At 51.1% G+C, this 20834-nt stretch overlaps 1 protein-coding gene across 1 annotated transcript in view; it reads right to left on the minus strand.

The window, feature by feature from the left end:
- Positions 1-20834, minus strand: part of XKR6 (XK related 6) — a 260689-nt gene that overhangs the window by 17028 nt on the left and 222827 nt on the right. The gene's annotated exons all lie outside the window — the stretch shown is intronic.

Below are 20834 nucleotides of genomic sequence, written 5' to 3' on the forward strand. Positions count from 1 at the left end.
AGCTGGCCGAGGCTGTTGGACCCCAAAACTCAGGCGTGCCCCGCTCCACGCTAGGGGGAGCCTACAGTGGTGCCTCCATCGAGGTGTGGCCCAGGATTTAGCCACACAAACACATGGACCCCACTCCCTCCAAGAAGGACACAGGGCAAAGGAAGCAGTGCCGGTGGAGGGCGTGGGCTCTGTCATCTGCTAATTGTGTGGACCTGGACCAATCACCCCGACTCTGTGTCTGTGTTACTCTTCTTTAACATAAGAGAGTTACAGCGTCATGAGGCTGATGGGGAGCTTGGGGAGATGATCCAAGTGCTGGCTGTGGATCCAGGCCCATAGAAGAAAGCCCCCATGCCTGCTGCAGTTTTCCCTAAACTGTAGACACTTTCTCCAAGCCACAACAAGGGGAGGATGGACAGTATCATGTAAGCCAGACTTGGGAAGATGCCCTGGAGAAGGAAATGGCAACCCACTCCAGTATTCTTGCCTGGGAAATCCCATGGATAGAGGAGCCTGGCGGGCTACAGTCCATGGGATAGCAAAGAGTTGGACATGACTGAAGCAGCTTAGCACACACAGAAGCCAGACTCAGCCAGCAGTATCCGGGGCCAAGCCCAGCCCAGAGGAGCGGGCAGCGCCAGGACCAAAGCAAAGTTCAGAAAGCACAGTGGGCCCAGTTAGGATCAAGATCATGCAGCATCAATCGGGGTCACAGACAACAGGACAGAATGACACGTGCAACCCCGGCCATCCCCCGGGAATGACATCATTGTGTCTTCTAAACCACCAAGCCAGAATCACAGAGTTGAGAGCGTGGCTGACCCCCTACATGGTCCCCGCTGTCCCCAGGCACCCCATCAGGGGCCCACTTGGGGGTCTGTCTCTATCGCCACTGCTAGCCTGGTCCCCACCATCACCCCCTCTCTCTTGGATCAGAGCAGAAGTCTCCTAACTGGCCTCCCAGGGCCCACTCTTGCCCCCAGAACAACCCACTCTCTGCCCAGCAGCCAAGGCACTTTGTTAAAATCACAGATGCAGTCATGCCCCCACCTTCCTTCAATCCTCCCGTGACTTCCCATCACACTCAGAAGAAAACCCCACCCCCTCCCTCGGCTCCCGGGCCCTGCCCGCCCCCCAGCCTCATCACCCGTTCTCTCCCCGACTTTCTCCTGTCTTGTCTATCTCTTGTGGACACATGAGCTTGTCTCTGTTCACACTCTCCCCCGGGGGGCCTGTGGAAGAAGGAAGACTCCTGTTCCCCAGGGCTGAGTGCCCCCTGCAGGACAGCACTGTCACAGCACTGTGAAGGCAGCCCGCTTCCCCAGGTACACCGAATTTCTAAGAGGCTCCCAGAGAAGGGCTCTGTACCTGCCTCCTTGAAGCAATGGGAAAGGTGGGCATTGCCCAGGAACCTTACTTGGATTTTACAGCAGCCCGTGCTTTAGAAGCAGAGGTGAGAAAACGTACATTTGCAAAATAATATAAAACTACAGTGATGCTCCTAAGTCCAAACTGGTGGGCCTCCTACCTATGGAAAAGACCTCGAAGAAGACCCATGGCGGTGGTGGTGGTGGGGGGGTTGCTGAGATGGACGCCTTACTTCCTGCATATACACTCCCTGGGGTGAGCAGAGAACAACCCCACAGAAAACTGCGGGGAGGGAGGTGCTGGAGCAGGGAGGGTGTCAGGCTGGAGTGAACAGTGCGCGGCTGCCAGCCCCACCGGGCACCACCGTGGGCAGGTGTCTCCAGAAGGTCCTGTCACACCCTGTGGGGCAGCTCTGGTTACCGTCCCTTAACACCTGGCGAAACAGAAGCTCTGAAGTGAAACAGGGCGTTGAAACCTTGTCTGCTTGTTCTATCACTTACCGGCTGCGCGGCTTCCCATGAGTCACTGTCTCTCCCTCGGCCTCTGTCTGTGAGTTCCCCAAATCACGGGACCAGGGGAAAGGAAAGGATGGGGATGGGGGGGTTGGTTGTTGTACCTGACCTGGAAGGCTACGGGGTCATTGAGAGAGAGAGGCAGAGACTGAGAGACACGAGAGACAGCAACAGCGAGAGACAGAATCAGAGAGAGATGGAGACAGGTGGAGAGACAGGGAGAAAGAAATAGATACACAGAGAGAAGGGAGACAGACAGAGAGCTCTGGAGGAGACGCTGGAAAGAGAAAGGGACAAAGGAGAGGGAAGCTATGTCAGAACTGAGGGCCTGAAGGAGACCGACCAGACGAGGTGACTGTAGCAACAGGCTGGGCGGGAGAGGCCGCTCTAAGGACGTGTGGTCCCAAGTCGTTGGAAGGGGCTGGGGAGCCGGACTCCAGAATTCTGGGCAGAAGGGACGGTCAGATCAGGTCGGATGGTGGCCTGGGGAGACAGAGCAGGAGGGGACGAGGGTGCCCTGGTGAAGGAGCTGAAGCAGGGCTTCAAGTCCAGAGGCTCTGCATGGGCACCCAGCATAGCCACGTGTCCAGGAGAGCCTTGGTGCCGTGGGTCTCCCAGGTCGGATATGGTCTCTATGCTCCTAAACTCCTCTCTACTCAGATGTGGCACATGCAGTGCACAGTGCCGGGGGCCACAGACTCCCTCAGGGGCCAGACCACAAAGCTCTACTTTCTCAGGTCTACTCTCTCAGACCACAGCCTCCACTTCCCCTAGCCTCACAAGGGGGCCCAACGGGGGAATGATTACGTATCACAACCCAAGCCTATCTATGCATCCAGGTCCCCAGGCGGGGTGACACCAACACTCAGGTTCACCCAGGTCAGCCTCGCCGGGGCAAAGGGAGCTCTTGGTCTGCCCTTCCACACCCCTGTTCCCCAAGCCACTAGCCCCTCTGCCCAGCATGGCCAGCGAAATGGAAGACAACGAGCCCAGAACACAGTGGTTCAACCATAACATCTGCCAGAGAAACCAAGCTTCCCTCTATGGTAATATCCCAAGATATGGGAAGAGATGAAGGTAGGAGTGAGGAAGAACCAGAGCCACTCCCTACCCATGAGCAGACAGATGCTCAAAGCCCAGTGTGCACCGGGATCAAGTCTGAGACCAAAACTGGTTATCATGCCTCCTGGGACACCAGCTCAAATAGCCTGCCACCTGGAGTAGCAGCTACATCAGAGTCAAGTTCAAAATTCCCAATCAAGGGCCTTCCACCCAATCCTCTGGGTCCTGCACCCTCCTCTTCTGTCCTCAAGTCCCTGGGTCCCTTGTAGACCTTATAGAATTCAGAGTGGGGTCTTGATGACCTGTGGGGAAGCCCAGCCAGCAGCCTCTTCTTGCTGTCTTCAGCCCCTGTGCAAAGACAGCCATGGCCCATGGCCACAAGGTGGCGCCAGACCCTAAGCCACGCAGGAAGGCTGCTCCTCCGCACCACCGTGATCTCATTCCCAGCCGGCGGCCTCCCAAGGCCTGCACCTTTCAATGCGGCAGCATCGGGGTGCAAGGGGGCAGCTGGCCAGGCCGAGGAGCAGTCCCAGATGTGCCACGTCCCCACGAGAAAGCATCTGCAGGAGACACAAGGTGGGCTGCTGCTCCCTCACCTTCTCCCTCTCCCTGGCAGGTTCCAGAAAGCTCACCTCCCCTAGAAAGGTGGTTTGGGAGGAAAAACATCCAACTCTCCTCCTCCTGACTGGCTTCCACCTGGATTCTGTGTCACCTGCTGTCACACTATTTCTCTCCTAAGAACATTGGATCATGAAAGGCACGGGTCTAAAGGCAGGCAGGCAGCTGTCCTGTGGAGCGAGGACTCAGGAAACCTGTGTCTGGTGTGAGGTCCGCGGGGCTGCTCGACCTTGGACAATTCACCCATCACAGGGGGGCAGACCGAAGGATCGCTAAGCCGAAGGATCCTTTTATTAACTCCGTCTTTCTCTGGCTTCTCAGAGCCTAAAGAATGGCCAAGCCTCTTGACAAGTAACACCCAGTGTTTGTGTGGTGCTCACATGTGCCTGGCACCGCTGTGAGCATTTTGCATTTATTAACTTACTTAATCCTTGCAACAGATGTATAAGGTGGATGCAATATTACCCCCTCTTTAACAGATGGTAAACTGAAGTGCCACGGTTACGAAATGTGCTTCGGTTTACCCAGCTAAGTAAGGGGTTGAGGAGGGCTGCAAGCCCAGAAGTCTGCGCTGGGGCCAGTGCTCTCAGTTCCCACCCACACAGCTCTATGAGGAAGACCGGTTGTCTCTTTCTTTCTGCACTTAATACAACTTGCTTGCTTTTACTACAGTGGAAAATCATGGTTTGCCTCTAACACCTGGGTTCTTTTTCATTTCTGTTCCTGGCTGTGTTGCCTTGGGGAACATCTCCTACCCTCATGGAGCCTCAGTGTTCTCATCTATGCAATGCCTGGCCCAGAGGAGGACCCTAGGACATGGTGAACAAATGGATGCATGTTATCATGGTCCCCTTAGAGCGCCTCAGGGGACTCAGATGAAGTAATGCCTATGAGAACAGATGGGAGACCAGAGGCCAAGGATGGCACCTATTACTGACCCCCCATAAAGGGCTCTCCTCCTGTCTTCCCTTCATTCCATTCTCCTTATTCCTCTTCCAAGGCTATCTTCTCCCCTTACTTCATAAGCCACAGAACTGTTTAAAGTTCCTTATGCCTCCAGGAGAACTCTCTAGTTCTCTGAGCACCTTTTCACCTTTTACAGCACACTCTGAAGGAGACATATTTGTCATCTTTTCCTCTTTGGTTCATCTGAGATTCAGAGAGGCTGAGTGATTTCCCCAAAGTCACATAGCAACTCATGATTCAGGTACATCAGAGGTCTTGGCCAAATTATGTTGCCCCACTGGCAGTTAGCTAAGGGAAGCTAGAAGCAAGAGGCTGAATAATTTCACCTGTCTGGACCTACAGTACCCTGCTGCTTCTTATGACACATTGTGAAGTTTCTATTGTGGAGAGCAACTCACTTTCAAAGTCCCAGACAGGGCTGAGTCCAGGTTTTGGGGGACCTGAAGCTTTGAGAATCTTTAAGAGAAAAACAAAGTCTACCAAACACTGGAAGTAGAAATATTGATAGCATCAATTCTATACACTTTTTTCCCAGAAAAAAAGAGAACACTTCTGTATTCACTTTATGAGGTCAGCATTACTCTGTCAAAGTCAGACACATGCCACACAAGAAAATAAAACTACAGACAATGTCTCTTCTAAAAGTGAAAGTGTTAGTCACTCAGTCATGTCCAGCTCTTTGCGACCCCATGGACTGTAGCCTGCCAGGCTCCTCTGTCCGTGGAATTCTCCAGGCAAGAACACTGGAGTGGGTAGCCATTCCTTTCTCCAGGGGATCTTCCCAATCCAGGGATAGAACCTGGGTCTTGTGCATTGCAGGCACTCTCTGAGCCATCAGGGAAGCCCCATCCCTTATAAACACAGATGCAAATATCTTTAACAAAATACTAGCAAATCAAATTCAGTGATATATGGAAAGAATAGTATTCAATAGCCAACTGGAGTGTATTTGGGGAATGTAAGGCTGATTCTATATTCAGAAATCAGTTAATGTAGTTAATGATATTAACAGGTAAAACCACACACTACATTAACTGATGCAGAAAGAAAGCATTTGACAGAATTCAACATCCACTGATGATTTAAAAAAAAAAAACTCTCAGCAAACCAGAAATAGAAAAGAGCTTTCTTTACCTGACATAGATGAAGGACATCTATAAAAATTAATAGTTAATATCACACTTAATGATATAAAGACTGAAGATCTTAAGATCAGGAACAAGGCAGTAATGTCTACAATCACCATTCCTATTTAACATCATACTAGAAGTCCTAGTCAGTACAATAAGTCATGGGAAATAACTAAGTTTATACAAACTGCAAGGAAAGGGACTTCCATGGTGGTCCAGCAGTTGAGAATCTGCCTTCCAATGCAGGGGACACTGATTTGATCCCTGGTCAGGTAACTAAGATTCCACCTGCCGTGAGGCAACTAAGCCCCCAAGCCACAACTATGACCTGATGCAGCCCAAAATAATCAATCAATAGAATTTTTTTTTAATTGCAAGGAAAGAAGTAAAATTGTCCCTATTTGTAAATGACATGATTGTCTGGATAACATCCCCAGGAATATTAAAAAAAAGTTCACAGAACTAATTAGCAAGTTTAGCAAAGTCTCATGATACAAGGAAGACAGAGGAAGGAGCCTGATGTGCTGCAGTCCATGGGGTTGCAAAGAGTCTAGCCTGACTTAGCAACTGAACAACAGCAACAACATCATATAAGGTCATCGTATGAAAACTGAATGTGTTTCTACGGACTACTAATGAACAATTGGAAATTGAAATTAAAAAAAAAAACACATACCACTTAAATGAGTTCCCTTAGGGGAAGGCAGGACAGGGCAAGGGGATTAAGAGGGACAAACTATGAAGCATTAAATAAATAAGTCACAGGGATGAAAGCACAGCACAGGAAATAGTGTCAGTACGTCATAGTAACTTTGTTCTGAGTATAATCTACAAAGATATCGAATTACTCTGCTGCACCCCTGAAACTAGTATAATACTGTAAGTGACTTATACGTCAATTTAAAAAAAACTTTTATATTTTTGTACCATTTAAACACAAGCAGCCCATGCCTCTGGGGGCATGTTGACCCTTGTCCTGGGTGGGCGTGGAGCACTCTCTCACAGGCACACACACACACCACCACCACCAAGAACGCTCCACACAAACACCACACACAGACACTCATGCACACTGCACTCACAATGTGGACACAGTGCTACGTGTGTACATGCTAACCACGTGTGAAGTTCACGCACCCTCACGGCCACACGCTGTGCCCTGTGCAGCAAGACACACACGCACACACCGCCACGCACCCGAACACACTGCACAAGTCCAGGTCCTCACTTGTACAGACCCCCGTAGCCCACGATCATATCCTGGTGTCAACGGGATCCAACCTGGGATCCCTGAGGGCGTGGGTCCCTGCCTGCCCCTGGCGTCACAGCTGACTCAGAGGACAGATGCAGAGGGAAAGGCTAAAGCACATCACTTCTGGGTAGAGGTGGGAATCTACCACTTCTCCCACTGGTAGCTGGGAACTGCCAGAGAGAGGGTGCTGCAGCTACTAGACAAGGAGAGAGGGGATGCAGGGCTGTCATCATGGGAGGAATACTGCCCCCGACATCAAGGACAGTGCTGGGCCAGCTGCTACCTCCACACACCCCAGAACTCACTGACATCTGAATTTGTGCAGCCCTGGCCCTGTTCACACCTGTCCTCCTTCACTTCCACCTGAGCCTGGCAGACCGGGGAAGCCTGGCTTGTGGTCACGGTAAAGGCATTGAGAGCTGTCATGGTGATGCCTGATCTGCACTCTCATCTGGTCCCTCCTTCTAGATGGAGGGCTCCTTCCCGTGTGTCCTCTGCATCGCTGATTGCATCCCAGGGGCCTAAGGCCAGCTGGCTGTGCAGTGGCCCCAAAGCAAGGTGGGGCGGTTTCAGGGCTCTGGGCTGCATGGCGCTTGTGCAGGAACCTTGCTGGTGTGGGGTCTGTCACCTGCTGAGGATGGAAGCTGACCTGGGTCCCCAGGTGTTAACGGGGGCTCCAGGACTGCGGTGTCAAAAAGGGGGCACTCCCACCTGTAGGATACTGACTCCATGCCCAGGTAGGAACCCCTGAGAGTCTTCCCTGGGGCAAACAGGATAGAGGTTCAGCCTGCCTGCCTAACCTCTGCCAGGTACTGATACTCCCATTTTTACAGATGAGGAAAATCTAGGCTAACCTGGATCCAGAAACCCAGGTGGCTCCCTATTGGCTGTGCAGTGAGGTATCCAATCTCCTGCCTCTGCCCCACCCCTGGCCACACCTGCTGGCTTCCAGTCCCAGGCCTTCCTGGCATGTGCTCATCTCAGTGTCTTGGCTTCTGCTGTCCCCATCATCCCTGAAGGGCCCAGTTCTCCCCACGTGCCTCACTCCATGCCCAGGTCACAGCATTTCCCTTCCCCACTCCTGTTATGCTGGGTCCTCAGTATAGTAATAGCTCCTGTTTGTGGGGTTCTCCCTACATAATAGGCACAGTGTAAACCTTCTATATATATTACGTCATTTGACCCGAGAATGTTACGATCATCAACAGATGAAGGAACTGAAGCAACAGGAAGTCCCAGGATGCGGCTCCCAGGCTCATGCCAAGCACTGGACTCCAGAGACGGTGCTTCTAACCCAGAAACACTACATTCTTCTATTCCTTATCATTTCCCCCTTCCCTCTCTTCCCACTTCACTCTCAATTCTATGAATTAGGTCATCTATTAGCTCCGTTTTATAGAATCAGAAAGCAGAGGCTCAGAGGGATTGCATAGCATACCAGGTTGGAAAGTCAGATTTCAGCCCTGATTTGATGAGCTGCGCCACATGCCTCTTTCCACCCCTAGAGGTCCCTCCCTCCTCACAGCCCATCCGTGCTGGAGTCACACACAGAGAGGCCTCTCTAGCTAGATCTTAACCCCCGGGTTATGCTCCTGTACAGCTGCTGCCCCTACCCCACCATGGTAAGCACCCACGCAGAGGTGCAATTATCCCCTGCTCTGATGGTCTCATTTGACCAAGAGATGCCTGCAACACCACCTTCAAATACATAAAATACATATTCCCTGAGGCAGATGGCCAGAGCGGATGTGAGGAGCACAATTAAAGCAGGAATGACCTGGGTTGGAGACAAGAGAGAACTTACCAACCAGCCCGGCAGGATACCACTATGATGAGGCAGGTTTTCTGCCCTCTCTGGACAGTTTCAGAGAGAAGCGAAGCTCCAGGGCTGTGAGGGGTCAGAGGCCCACAGCTCACAGAGCAGAGGGGCTGATATATTGTCTTTCCAGTGTATCATAGGCACGGCACGGGGCACCCAGTGCCCACCTGGGCATATACACGTGTGTGTCCACACAGAAGTCCTAGCTGAGGACCCCCTCACACTGCCCAAATGCCGATGCGGGTGGCTCACGGGGCCCCTAAGCTGGCACACTGGGAAGAGTGTACCAACACAGCCCCGGCTGTGGGCTCTGGGCCCTCTCTGAGTGTGAGAATGGATTTTGGAAACTTCCACTGCCTGGCTGGCCTAGAAGCCCCCCACCCCTCCCCTCCCCCTACTCTGGCTGAGACGTCTTCAGTGCGGAGGAAAGGTGGAGGGGCCAGCTGCCAGCTCAGCCCCAGAGAGCAGTGCATCAAATCAGAGCTATTTTTAGCCCTTCTCGCCAGCGTCTAACATCAGCTGAGCAGTGGTGGCCGGCTTGGGGCACGCATCTGAGAGAGCATGTCTTAGCTGGGGCCAGGGGAGATGACGGGGAAAGCTCCCCAAAGCTTCAGGGAAGGGAGGTGGCTGTAGTGGGTGTCGTTTTCCTGGGTGTCAGGTCTTGATGGCAAGGTGGCCTCAGCATCCCTCAGAGCATGGGTGTGAAGTGCCCCACCTGCCTCAATTCCCCGCTGGCACAGGGGGGCCCAAGTGATTGCTTCTTCTCTGAGACTCTGCAAGACACTTCATTTAAAAAATCAAAATGCCTTTGCAAACATACATGTTGAGGAACGCTGTCTGTTTCTCATCAGCTCCCAGAAGGACAGAGAGCCAAGTTTTGAGGTTTGGGTTTATCTCTGCACACCTGGTGCACAGCACACTGCTGGACACTTGGTGGACATTCCATGTTTGTCTCATGAATGAATGAACCAATTGGTCAGCCTGCTAGTCAAATCTTTGAGCCCTGGGAAGTTTAGAGTGCAAACTCCCCGGTCAGGTATAAGGAAAACTCCCCTCTTCTCCAAGCTCTGTGTCAGCTCGGAGTGTCCAGAGAGGGTGTCCGGGCACTAGAGCCCAGAGCAGAAGCTGGAGCCCTGTTCCCTGCTCTTCTCCGGCCTCCCCATCTGCCCCCAACTCGTCCTCAAGCCTCACTCTCTGACCTGCTAAGCTCCCAGTCCTGAATGAACAAGGGACTGCCTTTCTCTCTCCAGCCGGTTGGCGCCAGCTCTTCTTAACCAAGTGAGCAAGCCCGTCCCTGGCCCCACCCACCCTTGTGAGCCTCTGCTGGGAGTTGGAACCGCTGCTGTGCTCACCGTGGAAAGGCCGCTTCACCTTCATCCGGATGAGAGCTGAAGACTCTGACAGTGGCCCTCCAGTGCTTGCTTTGCCTGCTTCTTGCTGGAATGGATTTACTGGTCTGCACCCGAGCACTATAGGAGGAGGTTGGCCCTGCCCAGTGAAGGACACATTCATGTGTGTTCAGAGTGCCTCACCACCTCAGCAGGGATCCACTGGCCCAAAGTAAAGTCACGTGCACTCTGGTATGAGCTCTGAATCATATGACCAACATATAAGCATGAGCCTGCTCAGGGCAATGGCCCTGAGGATCCCTGGGCCTGGGTAGGAGGACACGCCTGTGCCTTTGTCGTAAGCCTCTGGTGCAGGGTGTGGCCAGCACATCCCAGTGTCCCTTTTCTACCCCAGAGTGGTGGTGTTATTGTTCAGTCGCTCAGTTTTGTCTGACTTTGTGACCTCAGGGACTGCAGCACGCCAGGCTTCTCTGTCCTTCACCATTTCCCAGAGTTTACTCAAACTCAGGTCCATTGAGTCTATGATGCTATCCAACCATCTCATCCTCTGTCATTCCCTTCTCCTCCTGCCCTCAATCTTTCCCAGCATCAAGGTCTTTTCCAATGAGTCAGCTCTTTGCATCAGGTGGCCAAAGTATTGGAGCTTCAGCATCAGTCCTTCCAATGAACATTCAGGATTAACTTCCTTTAGGATTGACTGGTTTGATTTCCTTGCAGTCCAAGGGACTCTCAAGAGTCTTCTCCAGCACCACAATTCAAAGGCATCAGTTCTTCAGTGCTCAGCCTTCTTTATGGTCCAACTCTGATCCGTACAGGACCACTGGAAAAACCACAGCTCTGATCATATAACTTCTTTCCAAATCTCCACATCTGAGCGGACAGCCGAGCAGACTCGACTCGGTGGCCTGCACGGTGATGATCATGGTAATGGCAGCAGTGACTTGGACGAAGCCACGGAGCCGGGGCAACCCCTCAGGTGTGTGGGCAGCGGGGAGCTGGCTGCTTCCACTCGGGCTGGAGGAGGGGTGGGGTGAGAAGCAGCATCTGACCTTGAGCTCAGATCACCTGCCAGGGTTGGCGTTTCTGAGGTCACTGCCCCCCATTCCCCTGTTTGTAGGCAGCAGAGCTACTTCTCAGGCCCACACCAGATGGGGTTTAAGAATAATATGAACAATACAATTACTCTACAGTTTCTCTCTCCATGTGGGTACACTTTTTGACCCCTCTGATATATCTGACTTTTCCTCATCGCCTTCTTAAGGTTCTAGCAAGGTGGTCTGGAATCTCCCCTGAAGTCAGGGTCCGCAGGGGCTCCTCCGGCAGCACAGGGCACGGGTTGTTTGAGCAGGAGACAACCCCGGGCCCTGTCTCTTCCCCGCGGCTCTGACCTCTTGCTCTCCTGGCTGGAAAGGTACATCATTCATGGAACAGTTACCTGTCAGGCATGCCAGAGGCCTCCCATGTGCCAGACACAGAGCCAGGCACGGTCCAGGCAAGAAGGAGCTCCTGTTCAGCAGGGAGAGGTGAGGGCACTTAGTCGAGGGCCAAAGGCTATGGACTGCATGGTCCCCAAAAGCAGGAGGGGCTCTGGGCAAAGAAGAGGAAGTTCCCAGCACAATGGAGGAAGTGAGGAAGGTTCCAGGAGGAGGTGAAGTCTGGGCAGAATCTCAGATACTCAAGAGACCAATTCTATAGGCCATAAGCCCCTTTCCCAATCCCATCTACTTTGACCCAGCAGGCGTGGGGCCAAGCTTATGGCTTCATCATGGCCCTCTCCTGAATCTTTCTGGTGAGAGATAACCCATGGGGCCAAAACTGGGAGCTTTCTGAGATCAGGAGCTGGGTCATCCTCACCTTTCCATCCTCCCTAGCCCAGGAAAGAATGGATAGATGGATGGGTGGACTGCAGTTGGATGGATGAAGAGGGAGTGGCTGGGACCAGAGAAGGTCCACATCAAGAGGGAGGAGCAGCTTTTGATCAGGGGAGGGTGGGATTCTGCCTCCTCCAGCAGGTGGGCTAAGGCTGGCTGGTAGGTAGTGTGGGGGTTCCACTTTACTCTCAGTCACTATTCCTTCTGCCTCCTGGTGGCTCAGACGGTAAAGCATCTGCCTATAATACAGAAGACCTGGGTTCGATCCCTGGCTCAGGAAGATCCCCTGGAGAAGGGCATGGCTACCCACTCCAGTATTTTTGCCTGGAGAATTCCATGGACAGAGGAGTCTGGCAGGCTACCACAGGGTCACAAACAGTCGGACGTGACTGAGCAACTAGCACACCACCCCTTCTAAGGCCTGCTAAGAGGACGCCCCCTGAAGCCAGTGTGGCCCAGGGCACCCTCCCAGTCAGGCCTCAGATGCTGCATCCCCCATAGGCTCCCGAGGCCCAGAGGCAGCAAGCGCTCCTCCGAGGAGCCAGTCAGAGCAGAGAGCACCTATTCTGGGCCAGCAGCCCTGGACAGGGCAGAGGGTGGCTACAGCAGAGCCCAGGACCCCAGGCGTTTCCTGTCATCCCCACTGGCCAGGCCTGAGATGGCCAGAATCACATCAACACCTGGAGCCTCTCCTGCATCATCCATACAATGGGAAGAAGGATCTCTGTGGAATCTCTTTTGGCTTCCTGCACATGCAAGTGAAGAAAGGGACACATCCACACAACAGTTTCTGGTCTAAGAACGCATGACAAGAGTAAAAAGCCTAGGAGCTTCCCTGGTGGCTCAGTGGTAAAGAATCTGCCTGGCAATGCAGGAGACACGGGTTCAATCCCTGGTCTGAGAAGTTCCCACATGCCTCACAGCAACTAAGCCTGTGCACCTCAACCACTGAGCTTGTCCTCTAGAGCCTGGGAACTGCAACGACTGAAGCTTGTGTGACCTAGAGTTTGTGCTCTGCAACAAGGGACGCCACCGCAATGAGAAGCCCATGCACCACAAAAAAGAGTAGCCTTTGCTCGCTGCAACTAGGGAAAAGCCTGTACAGCAACGAAGGTGCTGCTGATGCTGCTGCTAAGTCGCTTCAGTCGTGTCCGGCCCTGTGCGACCCCATAGACGGCAGCCCACCAGGCTCCCCCGTCCCTGGGATTCTCCAGGCAAGAACACTGGAGTGGGTTGCCATTTCCTTCTCCAATGCATGAAAGTGAAAAGTGAAAGTGAAGTCGCTCAGTCATGTCTGACTCTTAGCAACCCCATGGACTGCAGCCTACCAGGCTCCTCCGACCATGGGATTTTCCAGGCAAGAGTACTGGAGTGGGGTGCCACTGAAGGTGCAGCAAGCCAAAAATAAAAAAAGAATAGAGAGCCTAGCCTTCCCCTCAGACACAGAATGCTTAACTATTAGTTCATACCTCAGCACATTCCGAACAGAATCTGAGATACAAGAGCATATGACACAGCTGGCCAGCACTGCAGACCCCTTGTTCACTGACTAAACCATCCCCCTCCCAAGGTCGTCCATGAGTAATTGCTGATCAATTTCTATAAGGCAGGCAGTTTGCTGGAAGTTTCTCATGGGCCATCTTAAGTAGCTATCATGCCAGCCCCATCAAGCAGGCACTATTACTGGGCTATTCTCTACATAAGCAACTGAGGCTGGCCCAGAGATGGTATGCTGTGTGCCCAAGTTCACTCGGCAAGGATGGAGGAACTGGGATTCACACCTGGGACTGGCTGAGTCCCAGAATCTCAGCAACACGTCTCCCTGTGAAGATGCCTTCAAAATCACAAAGAGCTACCCAATCAGAGACCACCAGCATCCCCAGGGACAGCTATGCCAGGAAGCTCCTTGTACCAGGTGCTCTGGAAGCCAGGAGAACACAGCATCTTCAGCCCACACCCTTAGAACTCATGTTCCAGACTAAGGTAGAGAATAAAGAAAGGAGCAGATAATTATGTAGCATTATGCCCAGGGTGATAAGTGACCGGTGTGAATAAAGCAGAAGGGTAGAGACAGAGGAGCGTGCATGGACGTGTATGTGTACCGGTGGAGCACAGGCAGGCATGGAGCCAGGGGTTGAGCCATGTGGAAGAAGCAGACAGTCAGTGACAGAAATGGACTTGAGCAGAGGTTGTGGGAATGCTGTGGACCTGCAGGCTGGGCGGGCGTGTGAGAACAGGACAACCTGGGGCTCATCACAGAGGAACTTGGTTTTCGTGCCAGATAACAGGAGTAGCGTCTTGTACATTGCACATCATGTTGTTTCTTTCTTATCTTTGTGCCTTGGTCTCTCTGCTTCCTTACATGGGGCTGTGGTGTGAGGGGTGGCAAGTGGCTGCCAATGGGTTTGGAGTACTCTAGTCTGTTCTATTACTGAATAATACTCAATTGCTTAGATCCACTAAGTAAGTCTCAGTCACTCAGTCATGTGCGACTCTTTGTGACCCCGTGGACTATAGTCCACCAGGCTCCTCTGTCCATAGAATTCTCCAGGCAAGAATACTGGAGTGCTCAACATCACTCATTATCAGAGAAATGCAAATCAAAACCACAATGAGGTACCATCTCACACCAGTCAGAATGGCTGCTATCAGAAGTCCACATTTTTTTTTTTTTTGCTTTGAGTATTTCAGAGACAGAAAGCAAAGGTCTTAATAGTCTGGTACAGTTCATGAGAAAATAAATCAAGTGCAGTGTCTAAAAAAAAAAAGAATGGCTGCTATCAAAAAGTCTACAAATAATAAATGCTAGAGAGGGTGTGGAGAAAAGGGAACCCTCTTACACTGATGGTGGGAATGCAAACTAGTACAGCCACTATGGAGAACAGTGTGCAGATTCCTTAAAAAGCTGGAAATAGAACTGCCATATGACCCAGCAATCCCACTGCTGGGCATACACACTGAGGAAACTAGAATTGAAAGAGACGTGCACATCAATGTTCATCACAGCACTGTTTACAATAGCTAGTACTCTTGCCTGGAAAATCCCATGGACAGAGGAGCCTGGTAGGCTGCCGTCCATGGGGTCGAGAAGAGTCAGAAACAACTGAGTGACTTCACTTTCACTTTTCACTTTCATGCATTGGAGAAGGAAAGGGCAACCCACTCCAGTGTTCTTGCCTGGAGAATCCCAGGGACAGAGGAACCTGTTGGGCTGTCGTCTATGGGGTCGCACAGAGTTGGACACGACTGATGTGATGCAGCAGCAGCAGCAGCAGGACATGGAAGCGACCTAGATGTCCATTGGCAGATGAATGGTTAAGGAAGCTGTGATAATATACACATGGAATATTATTCAGCTATTAAAAAGAACACATCTGAATCAGTTCTAATGAGGTGGATGAAACTGGAGCCTATTATACAGAGTGAAGTAAGTCAGAAAGAAAAACACCAATACAGTATATTAATGCATATATATGGAATTTAGAAAGATGGTAACAATGACCCTATACACGAGACAACAAAAGAGACACAGATATAAAGAACAGACTTTTGGACTCTGTGGGAGAAGGCGAGGATGGGATGTTTTGAGAGAATAGCATTGAAACATGTATATTACCATATGTGAAATAGATGACCAGTCCAAGTTTGATGCATTAAACAGGGCACTCAAAGCCGGTGCACTGGGATGACCCAGAGGAATGGGATGGGGAGGGAGGTGGGAGGGGGGTTTGGGATGGGGGACACATGTACACACATGACTGATTGATGTCAATGTATGGCAAAAACCACCACAATATTGTAAAGTAATTAGTCTTCAATTAAAATAAATAAATTAATTAAAAAAAAAAGAATACTGGAGTGGGTTGCCATTCTCTTCTCCAGGGGATCTTCCTGACCCAGGGATTGAACCTGGGTCTCCCACATTGCAGGTGAATTCTTTACATGTGAGCCACCAGTGAAGCCCCATAGATACACTACCTTTTGTTTATTCATTTATTCATTGATGAACATGTCTGGGTTGTTTTCACTTTTTTGATTATTTTGAATTATGCTACTGTGAACATTGCTGTACCAATGTTTGTGTGGACTTGTGTTTTCAGTTCTGTTGGGTACAGAGCTAGGAGTAGAACTGCTGGGTCATATAGTAACTCCGGGTTTAACTTTTTGCAGAACTGCCAGACTATTTTCTAGAGTGGCTGCCCCATTTTCAGGACTGCTCTAATTTCTCCACATCCTCGCCAACATTTGTTATTATCTGTCTTTAATTTTAGTCATCCTCATGGGTGTGCAGTGGTATCTTGTGATTCTCACTTGCATTTCCCTAATGACTAATGATGTTGAGTACCTTTTCATGTGCTTGCTTACTGGCCATTTGTATATCTTCTTTGGAAAAATGTTCATCCAGACCTTTTATAGTTTTATTATTAATAATTGACTCATTCATCTCTTTATCACTGATTTGTAAAAATTCCCTATGTAATCTACATACTAGTCCCTTATCAGATATATGATTTGCAAATATTTTCTCCCAATCTGTAGCTTATCTTTTCACTTTCTTCATGATGTCCTCTGAAGCATGAAAGGTTTTAGTTTTGATGACGTCCAATTTGTCTATTTTTTTCTTTTGTCGCTTGTGTGTTTGGTGTCATATCCAAGAACGTTTTGCCTAACTTAAGGTCATGAAGATTTATTTCTATGTTTTCCTTTGAGTGTATTAGAGTTTTGGCTCTTATGTTTAGGCCTATGATCCATCAAAGTTGGTCTTTAGGTAAGATGTAAAGTGAGGCCCAAGTTTATTCCTTTGCTTGTGGAGGCCAACTGTCCCAGCACCACTTGTAGTAAAGACTATTATTTCCCCCATTTAACTGTCTTCGCACAGGATTTGTTTCTGGACAGTTCTGTTCCAGTGACCTACCTGTCTATCTTTATGATAGCACCACTGTCTTGATTGCTATAGCTTTGTAGAAAAAGGCTGGAAAACAGGAAGTGTAATTACTCCAGTTCTGTTATTCTTTTTCATGATTGCCTTTCTCTCCCTGCTTTCTAACATTTATTGAGTGGGGATCTATGTCAGATGCAGGTCTAAGTGCACTGTGTGTAATAACTCACTTAATGTGACCTGTGAGGTAGGGTCTACCATAGTCCCATTTTACAGATGAAGAAACTGAGGCAGAAACTGACTTTTACCCATTAAACTCCTGCACAGCAGCACAGGCTGGTCTCTTGGCGGTTTCCAAGACCACCCTCCAAGATCAGATGACTTGGTTCCCAGCTCCTCTTAGCCCCTGCAGCCGTGTTCCTCATAATCACCCTGGAATACTGTCACCCTGCTTACATGGAAGTCACTCCCAGAAATGTCTGCTTAGGACTCTGTTAGGGGCTAAACTGTGTTCCCCAAAAACCCATATGGTGAGGGCCCATCTCCTCAGACTGAGTATCCTTGCGGATGGGATCTTTAAAGAGGTAATCAAGGTAAAATGAGTCTATAATCGTGGGCCCTGACCCAACATGACAGGCATCCTTATAAGAAGAGGAGATGAGGACACAGGTAACACACAGACTGGGGGGGACCACGTGAGGACACAGCAGGAGGCGGCTATCATGGACTGAACTGTGCCCCCCACCTCGTCCCTAATTCCTATATTGAGGCTCCCACCCCACAGTGACAGCATCTGGAAGTGGGACAATGAAGGAGGTGGCTGAGGTTAAGTGAGGTCTCTGACCTGATAGGCCTGGAGTCCTTACAAGAAAAGGAGGAGACACCAGAGACGTCTCCCTCTGTGCACACACAGACCAGACAGAGGGCCATGTGAGGACATGGGGACAAGGCGGCCGCTTACAAGCCAGGAAGAGAGGCTTTGGCAGAAACTAACCCTGCCAGCACCTGATCTCAGACTCCCAGCCCCTAGAACTGTGAGAAGATAAGTTTTTGTTGTTTAAGCCTCCAGTCGGTGGCACTTTGTTAGGAAGTCTTGGCAAACCAGCAGAGTCCTGGGGCTGTCCTTGGGGAAGAGGCATCTCTGTCTGTTCTTTCAGCTGACAGCTGCTGCCTACTGCCAGTGCCAGGCCTCGTGGTCATCAGGCCAGGAAGCAGGTGAGTAGGTGTGGTGAAAGTCGTTCAGTCGTGTCTGACTGTTTGTGACCCCATGGACTGTAGCCTGCCAGGCTCCTCTGTCCATGGGGTTCTCCAGGCAAGAATGCTGGAGTGGGTAACCATTCCCTTCTCCAAGGGATCTTCCTGACCCAGGGATCGAACCCGGGTCTCCTGCATTGCAGGCAAATTCTTTACCATCTGAGCCGTCAGGGAGGCCAGTTTGGGTGCCGAGTGTGGGTCAAAGGGCTCTGAACCTGGAGGTTCAAATTCTGGTTCCCTTCCTGCTGTTACACAGTCATTCCTTTGACTTCAGCCAAAGGAGGTAACACATTCCATCTCATTTTGCAAGAATACAACAGAAAGTTAGAAGTGGAATGGGCAGGAATCCAACCAATTCCTTTACAGATGAAGAAAACTGAGGCTCCAGAGAGGAGCCTGGCTGTGATGATCCCCGCCAGGTCTCCTGATTCCCAGCCTGTGGTTCGGCACTGTCTGCTGCCTTCGCTCTTGGGGTCTCTTCTGGGGTGCTGCGGGGGTGGGGTGAGGGGAAGGGGCAGACAAGAGAGCTGGCACAGCATGACTCTCACAGTTTGCCTCGAGCTGGAAAGGAAATCAGCCTCACCTTCCTCAGTAGCCTGAGTCACAGACTCCCCGGTTCACCATACCCCCCCCGCCGCGGTAGTCCTTTACTTGGCTCCATTCCGCAGTACTTTCTGCACTGCCCGCCCTGGTGGATGGCAGGGATGGACGCTGGTGGCTTGTCACGCTTCTAGCCCTGCCTTGGTCTGTCTTCTCAGCCCTGGGGGTGCCAGTTCCACCCTTCCTGCAAGGTAGAGCTGACCCTTCTCAGAGGAGACGTTCCCCAAGAAGGCAGAGAGCTCACCTGAAGGTGGGAGGGACACAGTGATGCTTGGACACCACTGGAAGAACACCTGGAGGTGCAGAGCCAGGCGAGCCCCAGGGAGTGAAGAGTCTGCAGCCACACAGGGGGCTTTCCAGAGAAAGCAGCGGCCATCAAAGGAAGGGGCGGCGGAGCCAGTGACTTCACAGGGGCCACGGCCAACACTCACAGCAAAGTGGCCGGCTGCCCCTCTGCTCCTCCCACACCAACCTCCACCCCAGTGGGGTGAGAGATTGGACTAGAATTTGGAATTAAAATGCCTTCAGCTTCTTGGGGACAGGTGAGGCCTCTCTTACCTATTCCCATCAGAAGGGAGACCCCCTTCCCGCCAGACGGGTCCTTCCATTCAGCTGGGCATCCTACGCCTGGAACAAGCTTCCAGCAGCAGACTTGCAGTTCCCTGTGTGTCCCCCACCCCACTCCCTCCCCGTGGCAGTGACAGGCAGGGACTGGGGGATGAAGTGTTAACGTCTGGCGGGCTCCCAGGAGACAGACAGGCAGGCCCTGAGGTACCGATGCCGCAGTCAGTCACTGACAGGAAGAAGAGATGAGAGGGCTGTGGGACAGATGGAGACTCCAACTGCCTGCCAGGAGCCACGGACTCCCGCTCCGAGGCCCACCCTCCCTCTGTGCGGCCTGTTCGCATCCCTCCCTGATGCCCAGTCCCTCCACTGGGGGAGGATGGAGCTCATCAACCAGGGACCTTCACCCCAACCCAGGGAATGCCTCTCCTTCCCTCCTCCAAACCAGCCAGACTGGGGTCCGAGGGAATCTGTTCAGATCTGAGTTGGTCGTGTTTGGTCCAGGAACTTGAACTAAACCAAATTAAGAGCTGACATGCGTGCTAAGTCAATTCAGTTGTGTCCGACTCTTTGCGGCCCTATGGACTGTAGCCAGGCTCCTCTGTCTGTGGGATTCTCCAGGCAAGAATACTGGAATGGGTCGCTGTGCCCTTCTCCAGGGGATCTTCCCGACTCAGGGATGAAACCACTGTCTCCTGCATTGGCAGGCAGACTCTTTACCACTAGTGTCATCTGGTATACCAAATCTCAGAATGACCCCCTAATATTATTATCCTTTTTTAAGCTGATTTTTTTTTAATTAATTAATTTATTTTTTATATAAATTTATTTATTTTAGTTGGGGGCTAATTACTTTACAATATTGTAATAGTTAAGCTGATTTTTTAACTGCTAAAAAAAAAAGCTATTATAGTTACATTTTTAATCAAACATGGACATTTCCAAATGCACTAGACCAAAACAAACAGGAGAAACCATGGTGATTTGTAAAGTCTGTTGGTCCGGGGATGTGCTGTGTGACCTTGGGTAAGTCCCTTGCCCTTTCTGGGTCTCAGTTTTCCTCATGCGCATCAGTCTAGAAGATCTAAATGGCTCTTAGCCCTGCTTATCTAATCTCTGAATCTCAAAATAGTCTCCAAATGGACTCTGCAAGCCCTCCATGAAGTTCAGTTCTCGGCCTGGATGACAACCAAGACAAGTCATCTGGAAAAGGAATGTTCTCTCTGTGCCATCTGTGAGGAGCGTGGGAGACAGGCCCGAACCCCGGGACTCAGGGAGCCTGCTGACTCTTTGGAGCCGGCACTAATGTAATTATGTGATTAGGACATTCACCTCGGTTTTCACTGTGCTCCATGTGGTTAAATCAAAAGTGACAATGAGCTGCCTGGTGGGTGACGCCATTCTCCCAGAAGGGCCCACGGGAAGTTATTCTAGGCGGGGGTCATCCTCAGAGCTGAACATACACTGGCGAGATGGGCAGTGTCAGAGGCATCTGTCACCTGGGAAGGAGTGTGCCTGCTGCTGTCGGGGTGGGAGTCACAGAAGTGGGGGTGAAAAGGGTTGGGTCCACCCCCACCTTCTCCCATTTCCAGATGGAGA

The sequence above is a fragment of the Giraffa tippelskirchi genome, chromosome 1 (assembly GCF_054371585.1).
Source record: "Giraffa tippelskirchi isolate mGirTip1 chromosome 1, T2T-mGirTip1v1.2.pri, whole genome shotgun sequence".
Taxonomy (NCBI): domain Eukaryota; kingdom Metazoa; phylum Chordata; class Mammalia; order Artiodactyla; family Giraffidae; genus Giraffa; species Giraffa tippelskirchi.